Source organism: Equus quagga, chromosome 2 (genome assembly GCF_021613505.1).
Source record: "Equus quagga isolate Etosha38 chromosome 2, UCLA_HA_Equagga_1.0, whole genome shotgun sequence".
NCBI classification, from domain to species: domain Eukaryota; kingdom Metazoa; phylum Chordata; class Mammalia; order Perissodactyla; family Equidae; genus Equus; species Equus quagga.
Window position 1 is genome coordinate 96,652,685 of NC_060268.1, and position 11,219 is coordinate 96,663,903.

Consider the following 11,219-nt stretch of genomic DNA (forward strand, 5'->3'; position numbering starts at 1 on the left):
ACTTCAGCGAGCCCACAGGCAGCATGCAAGTCAGCAGAACTGGTCTGTGGGAAAAATGGACCAAAAAACTGCCCAAGAAACCCACGGTAGCTCTCTAGACAAACTCAGTCCTTCCTTGTGAACCACAAGGTATTTGAGGAAAATTGACAGCATGGAAGAAAAGCACCAGGATATAAAAACAAACAGCCACCCCAGAGGGAACAGAAATGGTGGAGAAAATGAAAGGCAGCTAGACTCTTTCCTCTCAGCTCTAGGAGCTTTTCTTCTATTATGTCTGAAAACTTTCCAGCCTTTCGTTTCATTTCTGTGTCTCTTTTTCTAAAACTGCTCTTAATCAGACGTTGACCCTCCTGATAGACCCCTCCATGCCTTCTCCCTTCTTCATTATTTCCATCTCTTGTTTTGCTGCTTTTAGCAGGAACGTGCATGGCACATCCGAGGAACTGAGAGAAGGACAGTGTGGCTGGGACACGAGGCTGAGGGAGAGCGAGGTCTGGGACGAGGCTATGCAGGGAGGCAGGACTTGACCATGCAGTGTTCCACGGGGCACGTTAGGGATCAGGGTCAATCTTCTTCCTAAGACCAAGCGAAGCCTCTAAAGTGATACTAACCCAGCAGGGAGACGGGGTGTCGGGGTGGGGTGATCAGATCTGCGTTCTGGGGAAGGTTACTCTGGTTGTGGTGTGGAGACTGGGTTGGAAAGGAGCACAGGTGGACAGAGACCAGGTGGATGGCCTGGCCAAGGGTAATGGTGGTAGAGACGGAAAAAAGTGGATGGGCTTGAGAAAAATTACACAGAGCCAAAAGGCATATAAAAAGTAATCAGAAAAGTACAAATTACAATAAGATATAATTTTTCATCTATCAGATTGGTAAAATTTTTAAGACTGAAAACCTATTAATGTTGATGAAAAAGAGGGGACTCTCATACGTTGTTGGTTGAGACATTTTGGTGGTAATTTAGCAATATCAAAATGAATATGCCTGTCAATTCAATTCCATATCTAAAATCTGTCCTATAAGAATATTACCTTTTGTGCATAAAGATATGTCCCAGGATGTTTACTGCAGCATTTTCTGGTAATAGCAAAACATTTGAAACAAACAAATGACCATCAGCAATGGAATGAGGAATATTAAATACAACAGTTAAAAAGAATGAGGTGAAGGAGGAGTGACATCAGCATCATGGCAGAGTGAACTTGACGGGGACTCCCTCCCCTCCAACATACAACAAAAAGGAGCAACCAAACTCCAACAGAAAATATCCTAATAACACAAAAACGTCAGAGAGACATGCAGCCACATGACAGAGGGCGGAGAGGCTGGAGCCCCCCTCAGAGGAGCTGGAACGGGGTAAGAGAGAACTTCGCTCCCGCCTCTAAAGTCTGGGATGGCTGCTGCCAAGGCTCCACAAGGGAAGGAGCAGGGGAGGGGCCACCCATCCACAGGATCACCCAGGACCCCCAAGTGCCCTTGCAGCCTAGAGGGAAGCCCTCTAACAGGGCGAAGGCTTTCACATGGGTTGACTTCATTAAGCCAAGACCCCAGGAGACCAGATAGCAAGGGCTGATCGGGAAACCGGGACTGCACACTGGAGAAAGCAACCCCCCAACCCACCCTGCACCATCTCGGCTGAAGGCGGAGGGCTAAGAACACGCAGCTATCAACCTCCACCCAGTGGCAACAGGCTGTAACTGCAACCGAATAATATCAGAATGGGAAAGTCCCATCCTTCCAACATCAGGCAATTCATCAAATCTCCAGACCAGAGAGAAAATGACAAGCACCCAGAACTCAGCCCTGAGGATGCAGAAATAAGTAAACTAAATGATAATGAATTCAAAATAGCTATCGTCAAAAAACTCAACAATGTAAAAGAGAATACAGAGAAACAATTCAATGAGTTCAGGAGCTACTTCACAAAAGAGATTGAAACTATAAAGAAGAATCAATCAGAAATATTAGAGATGAAAGACACAATGGAAGAGATAAAACAAAATACGGATTCCCTGAATGCTCGAGTGGACACCATAGAGGAACAAATCAGCATAATTGAGGATAGACATGTTGAATTGCTCCAGACAGAGGAGGAGAGAGAACTGAGACTAAAAAGAAATGAAGAAAGTCTCCGAGAAATATCTGACTCAATGAGGAAATGCAACATAAGAATTATAGGTATCCAAGAAGGTGAAGAAAAGGAGAATGGAGCAGAAAGCATGTTCAAAGAAATTATAGCAGAGAACTTCCCAAATCTAGGGAATGAGAGGGAAATATGTGTGGAGGAAGCTTCCAGATCTCCTAGATTGTCAATGTAAAAAGACCTACTGCAAGGCATATATTAGTAAAACCAACAAAAATGAGTGACAAAGATAGAATAGTCAGGGCAGCAAGGCAGAAGAAAATAACCTACAAAGGAACCCCTATCAGACTTTCAGTAGATGTCTCTGCAGAAACCTTACAAGCTAGGAGAGAATGGAATGACATATTCAAAACTTTAAAAGATAAGAATTTTCAGCCAAGAATACTCTATCCAGCAAAAATATGCTTCAGATATGAGGGAGAAATTAAATCTTTCCCAGACAAACAAAAGCTAAGGGACTTCATAGCAATGAGAACTCCCCTACAAGAAATCCTTGAGAAGGCCCTCATACCTGAAAAAGGAAAAAAAGGGAGAAAGGGGTCACAAAACACAGAGTAAGGAAATAAATAGGTAGACAGAATCAGAATAGGAGAGCAAATATTCAATATAGGATTAGACTAAAGGAAAGGAAAACACCAAAAACAAAGACAATCTTGTCACTTTAACCACAAACTCACAACACAAGTTGGAATAAGATATGAAAACAATAACTTAGGAGGGGAGGAGGAAAGGGACTGAATCAGTTTAGACTAAGGAAATAAGAGGCCATCAGAAAATGGGCTACGTTAGGCACAAAATTCTGAATAGAAACTTCAGTGCAGCCACTAACTTAAAAAGCAGAACAGAGACACAAAAAACAAGTAAGGAAAAAACAAAGAAACACACCATAAAAAACTACATAATTCAATGGGTAGACCAAAACACACAGGACAAGAAACAAAGGAAATGCAGGAAAACCAGAAAACGAGTGACATAATGACAGCATTAAGCCCTCATACATCAATAATCACCCTCAACGTAAAGGGATTGAACTCTCCAATAAAAAGACACAGACTGGTGGGATGGATTAAAGAACAAGATCCAACAATTTGCCTCCAGGAAACACACCTCAGCTCCAATGACAAACACAGGCTCAGAGTGAAGGGATGGAAGATGATACTCCAAGCTAATGGCAAACAAAAGAAAGCAGGTGCTGCAATATTTATATCAGACAAAGTAGACTTCCAGATAAGGCAGGTAAAGAGAGACAAAGAGAGGGAGTATATAATGATCAAAGGGACATTCCACCAAGAAGTAATAACACTTATAAATATCTATGCGCCCAACAGAGGAGCACCAAAGTTCATAAAGCAACTATTAACAAACCTAAAAGAAGACATTAAAAATAGCACAATAATAGTAGGGGACATCAACATCCCACTCACATCAATGGATAGATCATCGAGACAGAAAATCAACAAGGAAAGAGTGGAATTAAATGAAAAGCTAAAACAATTGGACTTAATAGACATATATAAAACACTTGATCCCAAAACAGCAGAATACACATTCTTCTCAAGTGTGCATGGAACATTCTCAAGGATAGACCATATGTTGGGAAACAAGGCAAGCCTCTATAAATTAAAAAAAAATTGAAATAATAGCAAGCATCTTTTCTGATCGTAATGCTATAAAGCTAGAAATTAACTACAAGAAAAAAGCTGAGAAAGGGACAAAGATGTGGAGACTAAACAACACACTATTGAACAAGCAATGGATCACTGAAGAGATTAAAGGAGAAATCAAAAAATATCTGGAGACAAATGAAAATGAAAACATACCATACCAACTCATATGGGATGCAGCAAAAGCTGTATTAAGAGGGAAATTCATTGCAATACAGGCACACTTTAACAAACAAGAAAAATCCCAAATAAGCAATTTCAGATTACACCTAAATGAATTAGAAAAAGAAGAACAAACAAAGCCCAAAGTCAGCAGAAGGGGAGAAATATTAAAAATCAGAGCAGAAATAAATGCTATTGAAACAAAAAAGGTGGTAGAAAGGATCAATGAAACAAAGAACCAGTTCTTTGAGAAGATGAACAAAATTGACAAACCCCTAGCCAGACTTACAGAGAAAAAAAGAGAGAAAGCTCAAGTAAACAAAATCAGAAATGAAAGAGGAAAAATAACAACAGACTCCACAGAAATACAACGGATTACAAGAGAATACTATAAAAAACTATATCCAACAAAATGGACAATCTAGAGGAAATGGATAAATTCTTAGACTCTTCCAACCTCCCAAAGCTGAATCAAGAAGAAACAATCTGAATAGACCAATCACAAGGAAAGAGATTGAAACAGCAATCAAAAGCATCCCAAACAATAAAACCCCAGAACCAGACAGTTTTCCTGAGCAATTTTACCAAACTTTTAGAGAGGATTTAATACCTATCCTTTTTGAGCTATTCCAAAAAATTAGGGAGGATGGAACACTTCCTAACACATTCTACCAGGCCAACATCACTCTGATACCAAAGCCTGACAAGGACAGCACGAAAAAGAACTACAGGCCAATATCGCTGATGAACATAGATGCAAAAATTCTCAACAAAATTTTGGCAACCCTAATTCAGCAATACATCAAAAGGATCATACATCATGATCAAGTGGGATTCATACCATGGACACAGGGATGGCTCAACATCCTCAAATCAATCAACGTGCTACACCACATCAGCAAATTGAAGAATAAAAACCACATGATCATCTCAATAGATGCAGAGAAAGCATTTGACAAGATCCAACAGCCATTTATGATAGAAATTCTTAATAAAATGGGGATAGAAGGAAATTACCTTAACATAATAAAGGCCATGTATGACAAAGCCAACATCATACTCAATGGGCAAAAACTGAGTGCCATCCCCCTGAGAACAGGAACAAGACAAGGATGCCCACTATCATCACTCTTATTCAACATAGTACCAGAGGTTTGGGCCAGAACAATTAGACAAAAGAAAGGAATAAAAGGAATCCAAATAGGGAATGAAGAAGTGAAACTCTCGCTGTTTGCAGACGACATGATCTTATATATAGAAACCCCAAAAAAATCCATTGGAAAACTACTAGAAATAATTAACAACTACAGTAAAGTTGCAGGGTACAGAATCAACTTACAAAAATCAGTTGCTTTTCTATACTCCAACAACGAACTTACAGAAAGAGAACTCAAGAATACAATTCCATTTGCAATCACAACTAAAAGAATAAAGTACCTAGGAATAAATTTAACCAAGGAGGTTAAGGACTTACACAATGAAAACTATAAGATATTACTGAGAGAAATTGATAATGACATAAAGAGATGGAAAGAGATTCCTTGCTCATGGATTGGAAGAATAAACATAGTTAAAATGTCCATACTACTCAAAGCAATCTACAGATTCAATGCAATTCCTATCAGAATCCCAATGACATTCTTCACGGAAATAGAGCAAAAAATCCTAAAATTCATGTGGGGCAACCAAAGACCCCAAATTGCTAAGGTAATCCTGAGAAAGAAGAACAAAGCTGGAGGTATCACAATCCCTGACTTCAGAATGTACTACAAAGCCATAGTGACCAAAATGGCATGGTACTGGTACAAAAACAGACACACAGATCAATGGAACAGAACTGAAAACCCAGAAATAAAACCACACCTACGGACAACTAATCTTTGACAAAGGTGCCAAGAACATACAATGGAGAAAAGAGAGTCTCTTCAATAAATGATGTTGGGAAAACTGGACAGCCACATGCAAAAGAATGAAGATAGATCATTATCTCATGCCATACACAAAAACATGCGACCAGGTGTCTTTAACTTCTTGCGTAACACTCCCTGTTGTATCTTTGACTTCATTTGTAACAATATCCCTGGTGTCTCTGACTTCATGTTTAACGGTCCCCCTGTAGTCTCTGACTTTGAGTGTCACACTTGCCCTGACGTCTCTCACTTCGTTCATCACTCCCTCTGCAGTTCAACTTTGTGTGCTACACTCCCAGTGGGATCTCTGACTTCATGCGTAACATTCCCCCAGGCCTCTCTGACTTTGAGTGTAACACACCCAGTGGCATCCCTGACTTCTTGTGTCACACAACCCCTGGCATCTCTGAACTCCTGTGTCGCAATCCCCATGGCATCGAGGACTCATTTGTAACACTCCATATGGCATCTCCTACTTCTTGTCTAACACTACCCTGCTGTCTGTGACTTCGTGTTAACATTCCACATGGCATCTCTGACTGCCTGTGCCACGTACCCCATGTCGTTTCTGACTTTGTGTGTTACTTTCTCCCTGGTGTCTTTGATTTCATGTATAACACTTCATGTTATGTCTTAAAATTCAGGTGTCCCACTCCCCCTGGTGTCTTTGACTTCATTTGTGACAATCCCACTCACGTCTCTGCATTCGTGTTCAACACTCCACCCATAGTCTCTGACTGCATGTCTCACACTCCCAAAGGCGTCTCTGAAATCGGTAACATCCCTGGTGGCATCTCTGGTTTCTTGTGTCACACTTGATGTGGGCTCTCTGGCTGCCTCAATAACACTCACCCTTGTGTCTCTTGCTTTGTTCCTAACGCTCCTCTGTGGTGTCTCTGACTTCTTCTGCAACAGTCCCTGTGTTTTCTTTGACATCATTTGTAACCTTCCCAGTGGCCTCTCTGACTTCGTGTGTCACATGCCACCTGTCATCTGTCACCTCGTGTGTCACAAACCCCATGGCCTGAGGGTCTTCATGTGTAACAATCCATCATGGGGTCTGAGTTTGTGCATCACAAGCCTCATGTCATCTCGCATCCCATGTGTCACTCTCCCTTGTGCCCTTTGACCTCGTGCGTATGACTCCCCCTTGGCTTCTCTGACTTCATGTGTCACACAACCCAGGTTGTTTCTTTATTCGTGCATCACTCTCTCCTGGCTGTCTTTGATTTCTTGTGTAACACACCCACTGGTGTCTTTCATTTCGTGCATGACACTCCCACTGACCTGTTTGACATCATGGGTAAAACGCCCCTTGGCGTTTCTGACTGTGTGTAAGACTCCCCGTGGTGTCTCTGAGTTTGTGTGTCACACACTCCCTGTTGTCTCTGACTTCCTTGTGTAACTCTCACTTGGGTGTTTCTGACTTCATTTGTCACGGTCCCAGAGGGTTCTCAGATTTCGTGTATGATTCTCCCTGTGGCATCGCTGCTTTAATTGGTCACATTCCACCTGGCGTCCTTACTCACGTATCACACTCCCCCCATCATCTCAGACATCGTGTTTAACAGACCTGGTGGTGTCTCAGACTTTGTGTGTCACATAAGCCCTGGGGTCTTGAACACGTGTGTCACAATCCCCGTGGCAAGGACAACTTCCTGGTAACACTCCACGTGGCATCTCTGACTTCAGGTGTAACATTCCACGTGGTGTCTCTGTCTCCGTTTATCACACACCCTGTGTCATCTTCCACTTTGTGCCTCCCTCTCACACTGGTGTCTTTTTTTTATTGAGTTCATAATAGTTTGCATCAATGTGAGATTTCAGTTTTACATTATTTATTGAGTGTCACCACATAAGTGCTCCTCTTCACCCACAGGGTTCCCCTACCCCCCTTACCCTGCTAGCCACTGAACTGTTCTCTTTGTCCCAGTACTTGTTTATATTCCTCATGAGTCAAATCATACGGTGTTTGTCTTTCTCAGTCTGGCTTGTTAGCATAATTCCCTCTAGGTCCTTCCATGTTACTGCAAATAGGATGAACTTGTCTTCTTTTCTGTCTGAGTAGTATTCCACTGTATACATATATACCACATTTATCCAATCATTGGTCGATGGGCACTTGGGTTGCTTCCATGTCTTTGCTATTGTGAATAATGCTACAATGAACATAAGGGTGCATATGTTACTTTGGATTGTTGATTTCCAATTGTTTGTGTAGATACTCAGTAGTGGCATGGCTGGGAAGGCGGAGTCGCAAAATGGAAGGAGTCTGGGTCCCTGGGAGCTCACGGAACAAAGCTCTTTACCCCTGAACATTGACCAGCTCCAACTTTTATACAAGAGCAAAGCAAACCCCTCCTCATTGGAGCCCCTTACCAGGATGAAAGTTTACTCTATTCTCTGCTGGACCATTGTGCCAGCATCCTCAGCCTAAGCTTCTAAAGAGGAATAAAGTAGCTCATTGAAAACATCAGGGAGATTTAATCTGAACCTAAACCAAATATTGTTAGGCTTGACCAACTTGGTATACAGAGGAAAATATCTGTGTACTCTCAATGCTCCCCTTTTTTCTCTTTGGGGCGCCTCTCTCTATATGCATAACATCAAAATAATTTGTAATAATAAACAGTACACATTAATATTTCAGTATAATATATACTATTGAGGACGGCGCTATGAGAAACCATAATTTCCCAGGAATTGTCAATTATGCGAGGTGGTGGACAGGTAGAGTAATTCTACTTCCGCGCCGTCCTGGGCAGGGACCGAGGCAGGAGAGCTGTGTGCTGCCCTAGGGCAGGGCCAGTACCTCCTGTCCTCACAGCCGGAGTCAGAGCCGTTGTGGTGCTGACAGACGACGAGATGGCGCTGCGTCCTCCCAGCACGGCCCAGGCAGCGTCCGGGACACTGGAACCAGAGCACAACAGTGTGAACAACCCTGCGAGCCCAGCCTGCTGTGCTGCCAAGACCACGCACTGAGGCGGGGTTGTCACAGACCAGCCACAGGGGCCAGCTGTCCCCAGGGGGCGTCAGGGAGGATGGGAGCACAGCGCTGAGGACCAGACTGCCCTGCCTCAGAGCCGGGAAGATTCCTAAGCTCCTCTTGCCTCCTTTGCCCCCAGAAACTCAGAACACCTTCGGGGAGAAGGGAGAAGGACAGGGCCAATCTGTCACCGGTTTGGCTTAGGTCCAGAAATGACCACGCTTAAAACCATGAGCCAAGTTTGGGTTTTCCCACTCTGAGCAAAAACAGAGGCTTGTGTGTGATGGTGAGTTCAGTTATAGGAAAAAAAGTGTGTTTTGAACTGCAATTCTTAAACTTTTATGTGGTCATTATACCCATTAATTCTTCCTTATAATTTGTTTTATGCTGGAAAAGGTCTTCTCGTCATGACAGTTCGACTTCAGTTTAATTACTTTTACATCGAGTGCTTTAATCAAGTCAGAATTCCGTTTGGTGTCTGCTTTGAGTCAGGGCTCTGATTTTAGGCATTCTTCTTACATTAGTTAACCGATTTCCCTCAGACTATTTTTTTGTTATTGTTAAGGACTTTATTGAGATATAATTCTCATACTATACAACTCACCGTTTAATGTGTACAATTCAGTGGTCTTCAGAGTTGTGCAACCATCACCACGATCAATTTTAGAACATGGTCATCACCCCACAAAGGAACCCCACCTCTTGAGCAGTGACTCCCATTCCCCCATGGCCTCTCCCCCACGGCCTCGACGACCACTCATCTGCTTTTTGTCTCTACAGATTGATCTATTCCAGACACTTCATACACGCGGCCTCCTCCAGTCTGTGGTCCTTTGTGTCTGTCTTCCCTCACTCACCAGAATGTCTGCAAGGTCCATCCACAGTGTAATACACATCAGCACTTCATTCCTTTGAATGGCCAGATAATATTCCATTGTACAAACAATTTGTTTATTCACCAGTTGTTTCCACTTTTTGGTTATTAGGAATAACGCTGCTATGGAAACTCATGCACAAGTTTTTGCGTGGATGCATGTTCTCGTTTCTCTTGGGTATACACCTAGGAGTGGAATTGCCAGGTCACCTTGTAACTGTCTGTTTAACCTTTTGAGGAACTGCCAGACTGTTTTCCAACAAGGCTAAACCATTCTAGATTCCCCCCAGCAGTGCGTGAAGGTTCCTGTTTCTCCATATCCTCACCAGCATTGGTTACTCCCTCTCTTTTTGATGAATGGCACGCTAGTGGGTGTGAAGTGGTGTCTCACTTGGTTTGGATTTGCATTTCCCTAATAACTAAAGATGTTGAGCATCTTTTCATGTGCCTATTGGCTATTTGTACCTCTTTATTGGACAAATGTCTACTCAGATCCCTTGTTAACATTTTAATAGGGTTATTTGTGTTATTATCAAGCTGTGTCCTTTATATATTATAGACACAACCTCCTTTTCACATAGGATTTCTAATTAGTTTCTCCCATTCTATGGGTTGTCTCTTCACTTTCTTGATCATGTCCATTGTAGGACAAAAGGTTTTAATTTTGGTGTCGTCCAATTTAACTGTTTTGTTGCCGCTGTAGCTTATGTTTTTGGTGTCCCATCTAAGAAACCGCTTCCTAATCTAAGGCATGAAGATTTATGTCTATGTTTTCTCGCAAGAGGTCATGATGTTAAGAGGTCATGAGTTAAGACTCTTGGGGATACAGGAATGGGTGAAAGTCCAGATTCAGGTGACACTTGGAAGAGGCCACCCACCATGAAGGAGGAAGGGCAGGAGGCTCACAGAGGCATCTGCAGTGAAGGAGGAAGGAGCAAGCCTTCTTCACAAGAGGAAAGTCACTGCTCTGACAAGAATGAAAAGGGCGCTCCAGATCCTGGACGCCCCAGGCCTATGAGCAGAGGGAGGAAGGGGTGAACCTGACTCTCACGCAGCCTGCGGGAAATCCATCTACTCAGGGTTTTTGCCATCATCATGTTTTTCTGAGGCCCTTTCTGCATCTGGTCCAGAGCCTCCCAGAGCACATAGGCTGGAGTGTCCTCAAAGTATGAGCACAGCACTGCAGGCCCCAGGTGTGGCCAGGGGGCTGCAGGAGGGGATAGGGATGGAGAATGGCTTCATGGAGGAGGTGACGTCTGAGCTGGGCCTCCAAGGACGAGCTGTCATCTAGCCAGGGCCTGGCACCAAGCAGGTACTAAATACATGATGAACGAATGAGTGAGTGAATGAGTGAACAGGCACCCACCTCACAGCAGGAGGGGCAGCCAGCCAAGCCGAGGTGTGAGACACGGGGACTTCTGGGGCACATGGGGAGGGGCTGCAGTCGGGTGCCCACCTCACCCCCTTTATGGCCGTCCTG

General features: G+C 43.2%; 1 long non-coding RNA gene across 1 annotated transcript in view; it reads right to left on the reverse strand.

Annotated features, from left to right (window-relative positions):
- Positions 1-8,800, reverse strand: part of LOC124235691 (uncharacterized) — a 15,183-nt gene extending 6,383 nt beyond the window's left edge. The window contains exon 1 of the long non-coding RNA XR_006887547.1: positions 8,692-8,800. This is a non-coding gene — a long non-coding RNA (uncharacterized LOC124235691). The remainder of the gene's footprint in view (positions 1-8,691) is intronic.
- Between the last annotated feature and the right edge of the window lie 2,419 nt (positions 8,801-11,219).